The sequence below is a fragment of the Pinus tabuliformis genome, chromosome X (assembly GCF_031772625.1).
Source record: "Pinus tabuliformis cultivar Carrire ecotype Pingquan chromosome X, CPIR1, whole genome shotgun sequence".
Classification (NCBI taxonomy): domain Eukaryota; kingdom Viridiplantae; phylum Streptophyta; class Pinopsida; order Pinales; family Pinaceae; genus Pinus; species Pinus tabuliformis.
The window spans coordinates 64908916-64921344 of NC_142308.1; positions in this window are offsets into that span (position 1 = coordinate 64908916).

Consider the following 12429-nt stretch of genomic DNA (forward strand, 5'->3'; position numbering starts at 1 on the left):
TTTTTGACTTGGGATGCCTTCAAAAAAGCTCTTCTAGAGCACTTTGAACGTAAATCAAATCTTGTGGATAAGCACACACAGACAGACACACAGCCTAGCAAAGCTTTTATTTTTACAGAAAAGAAGGAAACCAAGGAACCAAAAGGGTTATTTTTGGCTGGTATCTCTGTATTGCAGATTCATGGATTGATTCAGAAAGAGAAGATCATTGTTTCTATCAATCCTAGTTGTAAACATAATGTTATCAGTGTTAATTTGGCAAAAAAATTGCAAGTCCCAGCAAAACAAATTGAACATACACAGGTTGATGATAAGGATGTTCAAATCTATAAGGATTTGAAACTTTCTATGGATAAGTATGTGGTTCATGGTGATTTTCATGCTTCAGATATGGATAACATGGATGTTGTTTTGGGATACCCTTGGATGGAATCCGTGGGTACTATCAATATTAATGTGCAGAAGAAATTCCTAAAACTATGGTATAAAAAGAAGAAAATTACATTACAGGATATTTCCATCCATAAACAGGTAGAGCACATGGAGGCTGAATCAGAAGATGTTCAAGGGACTGACATATCAGATGATGAGCCTTTGATGATCGACAATCAAACACAAACAGAGGCTGCAGAAGAAAAGGTTACAGGTGATGATACATTAGAGGAGGGCTCAGTGGTTGAAGTCATATTGACAAAGAAGACACCACAACAGGCACCACAGCAGGGTGAAGTCAAGCAAAAGCCATCGTGGGTTAAAACTTCAACATATCATCACCCACATCACCCCGCGAGACAACCATCAAGATGGAAACCAAGTCGTCACATGACGGATCGCGAGGAGAGAAGATCCACCCACTGCACATCAACACAGAAGAACTACCACGGTCAACTTCCATCTCAAGCGAGCGAGGCACCAGCGAGATCCAGGGTTCACCTTTCTCTTGGATGGCTAGATGCACGTGCATGGTATCAGTGGACTACTCTTTTGAGTAGATCTTATTATTTATGTTCTTCCCATGTTTCGGGGACGAAACATGTTTAGGGGGGTGGAATGTTATGTACCTAGGGGGGATAATATGGGGTACCAAGGGAGGTACCCAAGGTAATAATGTAATAATGGGATGGGCCATAGTAATAAATAAGGTGGTTAACCCATGTCATGTAAGGGACCACAAGTAGTTAATAATAATGTAAGGGGCCCATGGTATTAGTTGATGGTATAAGGAAACCATGGTAATGGTACATGGTATTGTATGTATGAGGCCTATATAAAGGCTAGAGACTCCACATGGAGGAGATAGGAAGATGAAGAGAAGTATTCTTGTATGAACATGCATATGGCTTGTGGAGTGTTCTCCTTCCTTAAGGAGTGAATGTATGGTGTTGCTCTACCTTAAGGGTTTGATTAATAAAGAGAATCATTTCTATCTATTTTGATCTTGTTCTTTCTCGGGTTTATTTCTGTTATCATATATATTTTTTATCAGATCTACAACAAAAAAGTCTAGAAAGGTGTATAGGAAAGATGCAAGTTTGGGGCTCAACAACGTCAACAGAAGAAAGAACTCATAGTCAGAGCTGCATATTTTTCTTTGAGTGCCGAACATTTGTATAAAATGGGCCCCTGTGAGATATTGCACATATATGTCCCTGAGCACGAAAGACACAGTAATTTGGCAGAAGCACATGGTTGTTTCACAGGAGGGCACTATGTAGGAAGAGCCATCATGCAAAAGATTTTAAGATTGGGACTATGGTCGCCCACGTTGCACAAGGATTCCAAAGAATATTATAGTTCTTGCGATGTCTGCCAGAGGACTGGAAGACCATCGAGAAGGGACAAATTTCTGCGGAACTCATAAATCACTTTGCAGGTTTTTGATAAGTGGGCGATTGACTTTGTTGAGTCGATCAATCTGCCAAGAAAGAAGACTGGTGCATGATACATTATTTCCGTGACAGATTATCTGACCAGGTGGGCTAAAGCACAACCAGTAAAGGATTGCAGTGTAGACACTGCTACACAATTCATCTTTGAATATATCTTGTCAAGATTTGGGTGTCCAAAGATCTTGATGAGTGACTGAGGATCACACTTCCTACATAACACTATTGAAGCATTGATAGAGGAATTTTAGGTACATCATCAAAATATAATGCCTTATCATCTCAGGCAAATGACACGGTTGAGGCTTTCAACAAAATTTTTGAGAACACTTTGACTAAATTATGCAACGTCAACAGAAACAATTGGGATGTAAGCATACCAACCATTTTATGGGCATATAAAAGTACTTGCAAGAAGTTGACGGGACATAATTTCTTTAGATTGGTTTATCGACAGGAAACCATAATGCCTATGGAATACATAGTACTGAGTATTAGAATCATTACAATGACTGACATGGAAGACAACGACATTATGGAGGAGAGATTGGAACTATTGCTCGCACTCGAGGAAGATTACTTTGTTGCAGGATTCCACCAACAAGTGTAGAAAGTCAGGGAAAAGGCCTGGTACGACCGACATATTAAGCAGAAAACATTCAAGAATGTAGACTTGGTTCTTTTGTATGATAGTAAGTTCACAAGGTCCCTGGGAAATTTCAAAATGCATTGGTTAGGACCATATATTGTTAGAGATATCTCAAATGTTGGTGCAGTTCAGCTTGCGAAAATGAATGGAGAACTCTTTCCTGGGCGAGGAAATGGTAATAGGTTGAAAATAAATAGGGGGATTCCATCCCTGGGAATGTGCAATGACTATATGAACAGAGAAAAGTCTTAGTGCTACAGACATTTGGAAGGAATCACAAGACTTTAAACTACTCTACCAAAGAAGCAATTCGTTGAAGAGGAAGTGCTGCGCGATATTCAGGAGGATGGCACAGATGGTGGAAGATGTGAGGAAGAAGGATTAACCATGCTACAGGGAAGGGTCTGACGCAATTCATCCAGAATATGACCATTGGGGTTGCTATAGTTGATTTGACAGGGAAATTGCCGTTAAAAGGAGCGGGGGGAACACATTTAATGGGAATACGTGGGTAAATATTCCGCCCAATTCACATTTATGAGGTGGATCTGAAGGGGATCATGGAATTGAAATCCAAACAAGTTATAAATATGGCAACCCACTCCACATTCAAACACTTTTCCCACTAAGATTTCGATTGGTGAATTTTCGCTTAAGTGTGAGTTGAGTGTTTTGTTTTATGAATTGGGAGGACATTGAACAAGAATTTCTTAAACAAGGGCTAGGATTGATCATGACTTCTACATCGCCAGCACATGTCACTAGGCTGAGGTCCCCAAGGAAGCAAACTATTGGTGCAAGCGCGCAGAAGAAGAAGACTCCAGTCAGGCAATCGCCAAGAAAAAACACTAAGGAGCATAGAACTAAGGAGAGGCTAGACAAGCAGAAGCAGCCGATGGAGCCCCAAGATTCAGATGCGGAAGAAGTGGCCGGGGAAGTAGAATATATCAGTGCAGAATATGTGGAACCAATCTCCATGTTTCCACCCTATATGCGACCATGAAAACTGACATCAAAGGTTACCAAGGACCTAAATGCTATAAAATTCAAAGTCTTTACACCACTGTTACCAGATGAGGTGCCGATTGAGGGAGAGTTGTTGGAAAGGGTGCCACAACTTCACATGGAGGACTAGGATCTTAACGATCAGAGAAAGTATCCCTAGTTTGAGTCCAGCAAGTACCTGAAAGTAGTTTACTATGAAGAAGTTGGAGTAATAAGGGTTGGACCGCTGCCGTGGGTAGCAGGAATTCAATGAGCTGGCCTATTGAATATGCTTTATTTTCTGGACTTTGGGCGCAACAATATCAATGCAATCTGTGTGTGCCAGCTGCTGGTGTTGGTGCATGATGGATGTCTGGGCTGTGGATGAAAATCCCAATTGATGATATGTTAATTAGAAGAATAATTGTGTTTCCCTACCAAGGAGCGAACCCCAATGACACATTTTTCAGAAAATCAAAAGAGAAACAACTGGCTGAGAAGATGAACAAGGATTATGATCTGATCAAGAAGTCTTGAGGATTTGTCATAAACTCCGTTAATGATCAGGTTGTACGCTTTTCTGCTTACATTTTGGCTGGGAAAATAATGAGGAAGTGTCGGGTGGACGAGGTCCCCGCATCGGTCATATCATTAGTTGCGTAGTGCAGCAAGGGTGTCCAGTTTAATTGGGCAAGATATTTGTGCCAATTTTTTTTGGATGACTGTTGGGAGGCACAAGAAGAGGGGAAGCAATTCCATTACATGTGGTTATTTATCTTGATAGCGTTGACAACATGGAGAATGCTAGAGGAGTCACAGTTCCCCACTGTGGACCATGACATCTGTGAGGATGCGAAGTATGCCTCTCTGTGGGCTTCTAAGGATTCGAGCCACAGTGTGATCAGCCAGAAGCTGAGTCTGTCACCAATTTTATTTGAACAATACAAAGAGATTGCAGACTTCAAGATGGACTTTCACCATGTATATATCCACGCTAAGAAGGACTTGGAGCAGGTATGGTACAAGCTGCCATTATTGGTCACTTACGATGACATCGCGCAAATGGTGAGAAATTGGCCAAGTAATTAGCTAACTCCACCCACGGAAGGAGCAGAGAAAGAACAAGCAGGCACTAGTCGAGTATCGAAAGATATTTCAGGTACATGGATCGAGAAGCATCCGACCAAGAAGGGCAACAAAAAGGTGACTAAGATGGTGACAATTTAGTTAGAGAAGGACACTGTGTCAAAGATAGAGTGTGAAGCCGAGGAGGAGGAAAAGGCCCTCAAAGGCGATCATCAGGGTGGTGAAGACCCTTTTTGTTGGGCACGGGATCCCCCAAGGGAAGTTTTGGGGCTGAGAGCCCAGATTTTGGTCAAAAGTTGTAACCCCGATGTAAAGACTCCATATTTTGTGGGTGCAGAGCACATAGTTTGTAAAAGAGTCATAGGGTTGTCCGCCCTCAATTTTGTAATGTAATTTCAGCTGTAGAGATCTACCCATGGTTCACGGACCATGGGATTGTATAAATAGAGCGAGGCTCTAAGTAGTTAAAGAGATAGATAAGGGAATAATAATGATAAGGATGAAGAGTTGAGTCGTATCTGAAGTGTAAAGTCTAGTTTTGGGTCATAGAGTAGGAGAAGGCTTTGCAGCTGAGTGCGTAGAGTCATAGTAGTCCATAGATGAGTGCACAGATCCCTACAGCTGAGTGCACAAGGCGAGTCAAGTTTGTAAAAATTGGAGCATTAATAAAGAGAAGTTGCATATCCATTATGTGTATTTATTTCTTGTCTTATGCATCTGTTACATTGAATATACATTGCACTTTTAATGCTTATATGATGCGTGAATATGTATGAGTGTGTTGAATAAGTGAATGCAAGATAGAATATCTATTTACGTGAAGTTGACTAAGATCTTTAGGAAGATAAATAAGATACGCGGTGTAATTTGGGGAAATAGTGCAGGACGCTGCCATAGTAGCATGAAAGCATCTTTGACCATGGTTAGCGATGCGCGAAAGGCAATCATAACAGATCGCGAAGGTATTGAAGGTTAGGGCAGTGCGGGAAGTGACCTGTGCGAAGGTATGCACAGTTGGACTAAATCGACACCTCAGACATCTTAATTGTGCGGAAACTTGGTTCCAACATCCCCCCATATTGCTTTGAGTGAGACTTCAGTACGCGCTTCACGGGCTGATGCCGAAAGGGCCAGTAGTGTAGGGATTTGTTTGGCTAATTAACTCCGAACCTGGGTCAGGCCCCCTCAAGCCAACAAATGGTTCCATTGCCGGGGAGCAGGGGAAGAATTTTCATTATGCATGGTTGCTTTTGTCCATCGTGTTGGTGGCATGGGAATTGCTCGAGGACAGCCAGTTCCAGATGATTGTGTAGGACCTTTTGGAGGCAGTGAAGTACGCTTCATTGTGGGCAACTAGAGATGCACAGAGGATCAGGGATAGTAAGGTATTTTGGGTGTTCATGGAGATGAACTTCAGAATGGGGATTAATCGCAAGCCACGGTTATCGCCCATGGTCTATAACAATCTGGAAAGCTTCACGGAGTTCAAGGCAGATTTCCAGCATGTGTACATCAGGGCGAGGAAGGACCTGTTGTGGCCACCAACAACACCCCTCTTTGTTTGGTATTAGCAATAACACCAAGCAAATGGGGACCCTTAATAAAAAAATCCAAAAAAACATTTTATGAAAATTTTTGTATTCAACTCCTTAAAACTGTATCACATTGCGAGAAGAGAATAAATTTTTTTATTATGAGCATAATAAACTGCAAAGAAGCGACGCGAAATTCATCGCATCGCCTACATTATGAAGCGCTCTTAAATGAAAAATCTTAAGAAATCTCCGACGGCCGATATGCGACGTCGCATATCGCAACATCGCGTAAGCAGCACACAATGATTGAATGACTAAGCGCGATCTGCGATGCCGCGATGCTGCGATCTGCGATGAATGCGATTTGCGATAAATGCGATCATGAATTTCTGCGATGACACATCTTGACGACGCGATCCGCGATGCTACGATGTGAGTCGCAGAAATCACCCATCGCAAATTTTTCTCAGCGCAGTATTCAAGGAAAGCTGTCCGTAAACCAAAATTGGGCGCGCGCCTTAAAAGAAATTAATGAATGTACGCCAAAGTATTCAAGAAGGACAGTTTTGTGTTTTTCGAAGAGTCAGTTCGCTATGGGTGTCATGATTTTATACATTCATAAGAGCTTAAAGCTTTCATATCAATCTTTATTATCATTACTCTTTGTAAACGGAAACAGAGGATGAGCAGCCAAGATGAATTCACAAGAAGATACAAATGCATGCGTTGATTTGCTTCATCATAAAAATCTAAAAAATATATCTGCACATATTTCCTCCTGATTAGATGTCATCTCAAACAACAAATATGATCTAGATTCTATACAGGCTGGTTTTGCTCAGGTAGAAAGGAAGAACCAGCAATTCACAAGTACATAACCATCAGTGCTAGAACTGACTTAGCAACAGCAGTATAACTGGCTTCACTTTTACGGCCCTCAGAATTCTGAGCTCTCTCACACGATTCCTTCCATTCAGGAAGTTACGATTAATGATGATATTTTCTTATCGAGAGGACCTTGCTTCTGGCAATGGGAAAGATCTTGAAGGGAGCAACGTCCTTGATGGAATTTAATGACAGAGAGTCGTGTTCAATTGGAACACGTCTCTAAACAGGTTTGAATTGAATAATATGGAAGGCGTGTAATTGGTTTTAGATGCCAGCATGCAGTTGATCCCAATTAGAATTCCTTCCCTCAGGCACGCGGAGTTAAATCACGCATTCAAACTATCAGTTAATCAATTCAAATCCAGTTTTTTTCACGCGGCGGCAAAAAAGAGGCTCCAAAGAACCAAAGATTTCTCCCAGACCGCCACAAATTTCTTTAAACGGTTTCTTGGTTATCTAATTAACCCACCTGGCAAAAAAACCAATGTTTTAGTTTTTCTAAATTCGTCTCTGTTTGGTCGAATCGAACGTTTGAAGTTTGACGTTTTTTCTGTGTTTACAGTTTTTTCCTGAGTTAACAATTCTCTGTTCTGCATTCTTTCTGAGTTGATGTTTGTATTGCTGCATTCGTTTTTCTTGTTTGATCTACTGTTTTGCAGGTGTATTACACAGGTTCAAAAATTACAAGAAGCTCAAAATCATCATCAATTATATACGATATGTATGAAGAAAATAGAGAAGCGCTGCACATGAAACTGATAGGAAGGAGGCAAGTATTAACACTCCAAAGTCCTTAGGGTCTGAGACAATCATTCCCATGACATAACCCAGCAAGTCCATGCATGATTGAGTGTCTAAATTTACAGAATCCTGCATTTCTTGCACCACAACAAGATCAAACATCCATAGTCCCAAGCGAGATGCAGCCACTCCTCCCATTAACATCCAAGATGATAGTTGTTGCTTTTGAACCCAAATTGAAGCCACACATGGCAACAAAATCCACCACTGAATCCAAATGGACCAAAGCCACTGAATCCAATGATCGCACTTACTGCACGGGCAAGGCCCAACACATAGGTTGGAATACCTCTCCATTCTAAGGCTGCTGTCATCAAGGTACCAAAACTTAAGACTGTGAAGTACAACAGAGCCAAAGAAAAACTTGCAAGTGCCACATCTTGCTGCATGTATACCAACCATCCTTATGATATAAACTCACTTCTATATGCATTTTTTTTCTCTGAATTTTTGAATTTTTATATTGCTTAGTCATACCTGCATTTTCATTTTATTGCACTAACATCTTGACTGTAAATGTGAAAAACAGAGTGGTGGCTGCGGAAACTGATTACAGCTGCGGAAACCAGTGTCAGCTGCGGAAACTTGGCACAGCAACCACTTAGCTAAATAGAGATAGTTAGGCAATCTTAATGGAAATGATCATGGGGAAATAACTTTTATTAATGAAATGGATGGCATGGAGTGAAAATGGAAATGAAATGAAGTTTTTATTTTTTCTCTTCTTCTATTCTTTCTTTTTTTTTATTGAATCAATTGAAGTGATGAAGTTTATTTTGTCTCCTATTTTTTCTTAACAATTCTTTTTCTGATCCTCTAGATCACACAGAGAGCAGGAGGAGAGCATACTCAAGAATTATTATTTTTCTTTTTTTACTTAACAATCCTTTTTTTGATCCTCTAGATCACACAAAGTGCAAGAGGAGAGCATACTCAAGAATTATTAACTTTTTTTTCCAGATGTAAGAAATGAGGTCTCCTAATTACACTTCCCCGGCAATGGCGCCAAAATGTCTAGTCAATTTAACGTCTTAAATTGCTCTACATAAATTATCAATCCGGGTATCGTAAACTGATGAAGTGTGGTGCACCATATGTGCTTAGTTAACCTTTCTCTTACTTCGTCGTTTTATAGTTTATGTTGTTTTTGGGGTTTTGTTCTTGTTGCTTTTCTAAAGTGTTTAATGCAACTTAAAACATGTTATTGATGGAGTTAGTATTTAAACAAAAGTGTAAATATACAACTAGTTCAATCGAAATAAAATGCAATAATCAAATAATGAGAGAATGACTATGAGACCCAGTATCCTTGCTGCTTCAGCAAAAGGACAAGATGATTCTATCACGTCATTAGTTCATTAAAAGGCTATGTGCATCACTAATCTACAATCAACTTGAAAGCAATTTATGTACACTAATATACATGTTTAAAAAAAATAAAATGCAGCAATTTAAAAAGACATCTCTACATTAATATACATGAAATAAGAAAAAGAAATGCAAGAAATTAAAGTGACAACTATACAAGGCAGGGGCCCTCTACCACCTATGAAATGAAAGCAAAATTAAACACACTTGCATGAATGAAAAATCTAATCTATCAAACTTGAAAGCAATCAAATAACATAATCAAATCAAAGCAATATTTACAAAATGAAATCTACTCTACCTTACATTCTACAAAGCAAAAATGAAATCTACTCTACCTTACATTCTAATATGCTCCATGACATCTACTTCACATCTCCTTCCATGTTGAGAACATCAAAGCTTTATTCAAATTCTTCAAAAGTACAAAGTACAACAAAGTTCTCCAAAGCTTTCAAAAGCCATCAAGGAAGAACTACAAACTTAAGAACTAGGGACTAAAAAGACTAAAAAGGACTAACAAATGAAGGAGAGAGATCTCCTATTTATACAAAAAGATGAGAGCCATCTCATTAATGAGAATCCATGAATCTCTCCCTCTACCTCTAGAGTCCTAATCAAAATAGGAACTGATAAGACACATGTCTTTTTAGAGTTACAATACAATTAGGAGATGTGACACATATCCTCATGATCCCATGATTCTTTCCAACCAAATTCGAATTTGGCCTTAGAGTGCCACATAAGTGTCTTCTAGAAGTCTCCTTTCAACCTACACATGTCAACAATCTCAACCCATTTGTTAGGTATAAGCATATGCACATTATTTTCTAATGTTTAACCACAAATTCACTTAAAAGGCTTAGAAATAATAAAGATTGGAAAAACATAAAGGTGGGCCAATGATAATGAAAGTGGGATGAATGTGGTGACATAGTAGTGAAATGGAGGTGAAATGGAGGTGATATAATGGACATAATAGTGAAAGTGTAATGGAAATGAATGACATTTTCAATGACATTTTCAAGGCTCAACAGCAGCACTAAGGAGAAAATACAGAAATGGTTAGGAATTAGATTCAATTTTTAGAAATAGTTTTGCTTTAGCAGAAGGGCGGTCATTTAAAACTGTATCCTAAATTTATGTAATTAAGTTAATTAGTTAGCAGTATTTAAACCCTTCTCAGGCATTTGGAGAAGGGTCCAGAAATTTGTCAAAAAACTTGTCCTCAGAACATGCACTTTTGCACCCTCGGAGGGGGTTTTGATGAATGGATGGATCAAGGCTTATTAATGTTTGCATTTGATATCTGCTACTGATGTTGCACTTCTGTACTCTTAGTATATGTTAGAGCAAGGAGAGATAAATCATTGTTGCTTGAAGCTTATGAGTGGAACCAGTCATAAATGGTACTTTTATCTCTTGACCGTTTCTGTTTATATTCTTAAAGTGATATACAGTTTTTTAGTTGTTTATATGTTACTGCATGAATGTGTGAGTTACCATTTGGCACTTTTGTACGGTGGAGTCATTTATTTATGTTTGATATATGAATAACTTATTATGCGATATGCTGTTCACAACTGTTTTGCCTAACTTTTTATGCAAAGTGGTTTATCTTAATTGATTTCTATTCTTATGATAGCTAAATGATCTTTATTACCAGTTATTGTTTGAAATCTCTTTAGATCGCATAATAGAAGAAATACACCCCGGGTTAGCGTAGATTAGATGTGTTGTTTCTCATTAGATTACAATAGCATAGAGTTAGTTTAAAAGTTTGAATTAAATTAGCTTTAAATACTCATAGATCAGCATCATCCAACTCTGCACACACACACACCCTTAAATTGGGAAACTGGTCCCATTATCCCCAGTCAGACCCGCTATACCAAACGGATAAGGAGCTGCCAACCAAGGTCCGGACCGGGTGGGTATCCCCCTTGTTGTCGACCCGATTTTCGGGGCTTCAACATATTTGGCGCTAGAAGGAGGGCCCGAACTATGAATGGCACCTAAATCAAACTCTAAATACCATTCTGAGAGTAAATCGCCCTCATCAACTCCCCTGACTTCCCCAGTACGTTTAAATCCAGAGTCAGAATTCGCTCGAGTATTAACCGCTGCTACATACCCTAATATTTCAGACCAATCTACCATTGAACCCCCTGAAGTTCAAACTCTGATTCGCAAACTCCAGGGATTTTATATTTCTACATAGAGGTCTGATAAATCTAAAAGCAGCGTGACTTCGCAGTACAATCCTGCTCATCCCCTGACCAGATTAAAGAGTGAAAAATTTGGCATCCAGCCAACTGAATTCCCTCTCCCCACCAGGAAAAGAGCAAGGAAAACACCACAAGAGTCTGACAATGAGACTCTTTCATCTACATCGTCCATTTCAACTCCCTCACCGCAAAGTCAGCCACCCACATCTTCATTCCAAACCACCCATCCATCTTCCACAATCCCTCTTCTTCCATCATCTAAGATCATAATATCTTCATCTTCCCAGCCTCAGGGATCATCCTCTGCACTTTCATTTACTAGCAGCTCAACGATGGCCCAGTCTCCATGGAACAATCCTGGGGCAGTTTTAATGCCTCCACCCCTGAGCCAAATACCAGCCCATCCTGAGAAATGGCTACCAAAATTCAATCCAGAAGCAGGAATGCTAGATGAAGAGCACATTAACAATTTCATGCTTTCTGTCAATCTCAACGGAGTTACCAACGAGGATGCTGTTGTCCGGCTTTTTCCCTATACAATGCAAGGAATAGCCGGGTCATGGTACTTTTCATTACCCTCCGGGTCTATCACAAGTTGGGACATTTTTCAAAGTCAATTCCTTACCAAGTTTGGTGATGACAGATCAACGGCAACGTTAATCAATGACCTATCCAATCTTAAAGCCAAGGCTAGAGAACCCATCAAAGATTTCAATTTACGGTTCAATAAGATCCTCAACAAAATTCCCACTGCTTCCCAACCCAGCGAAGAAGTACGATGTGAATGGTATATTACGGCCTTACCATCAAACTTAGCAATCTTCGTGGATAGGGCAAATAAAACAACCTTAGTTGAAAACCTGACAGAGGTGATAGCAGTAGAGAAACGCATAGTAGCCCTGGAAAAGAGATCTGCGATAGAGGAACGCAAATCTAAAAAAGTCACCTTCAAGGAAGACTCCAAGAAGAAACAAACGAAAGACCCTTTCGATTTGGAAGGATTG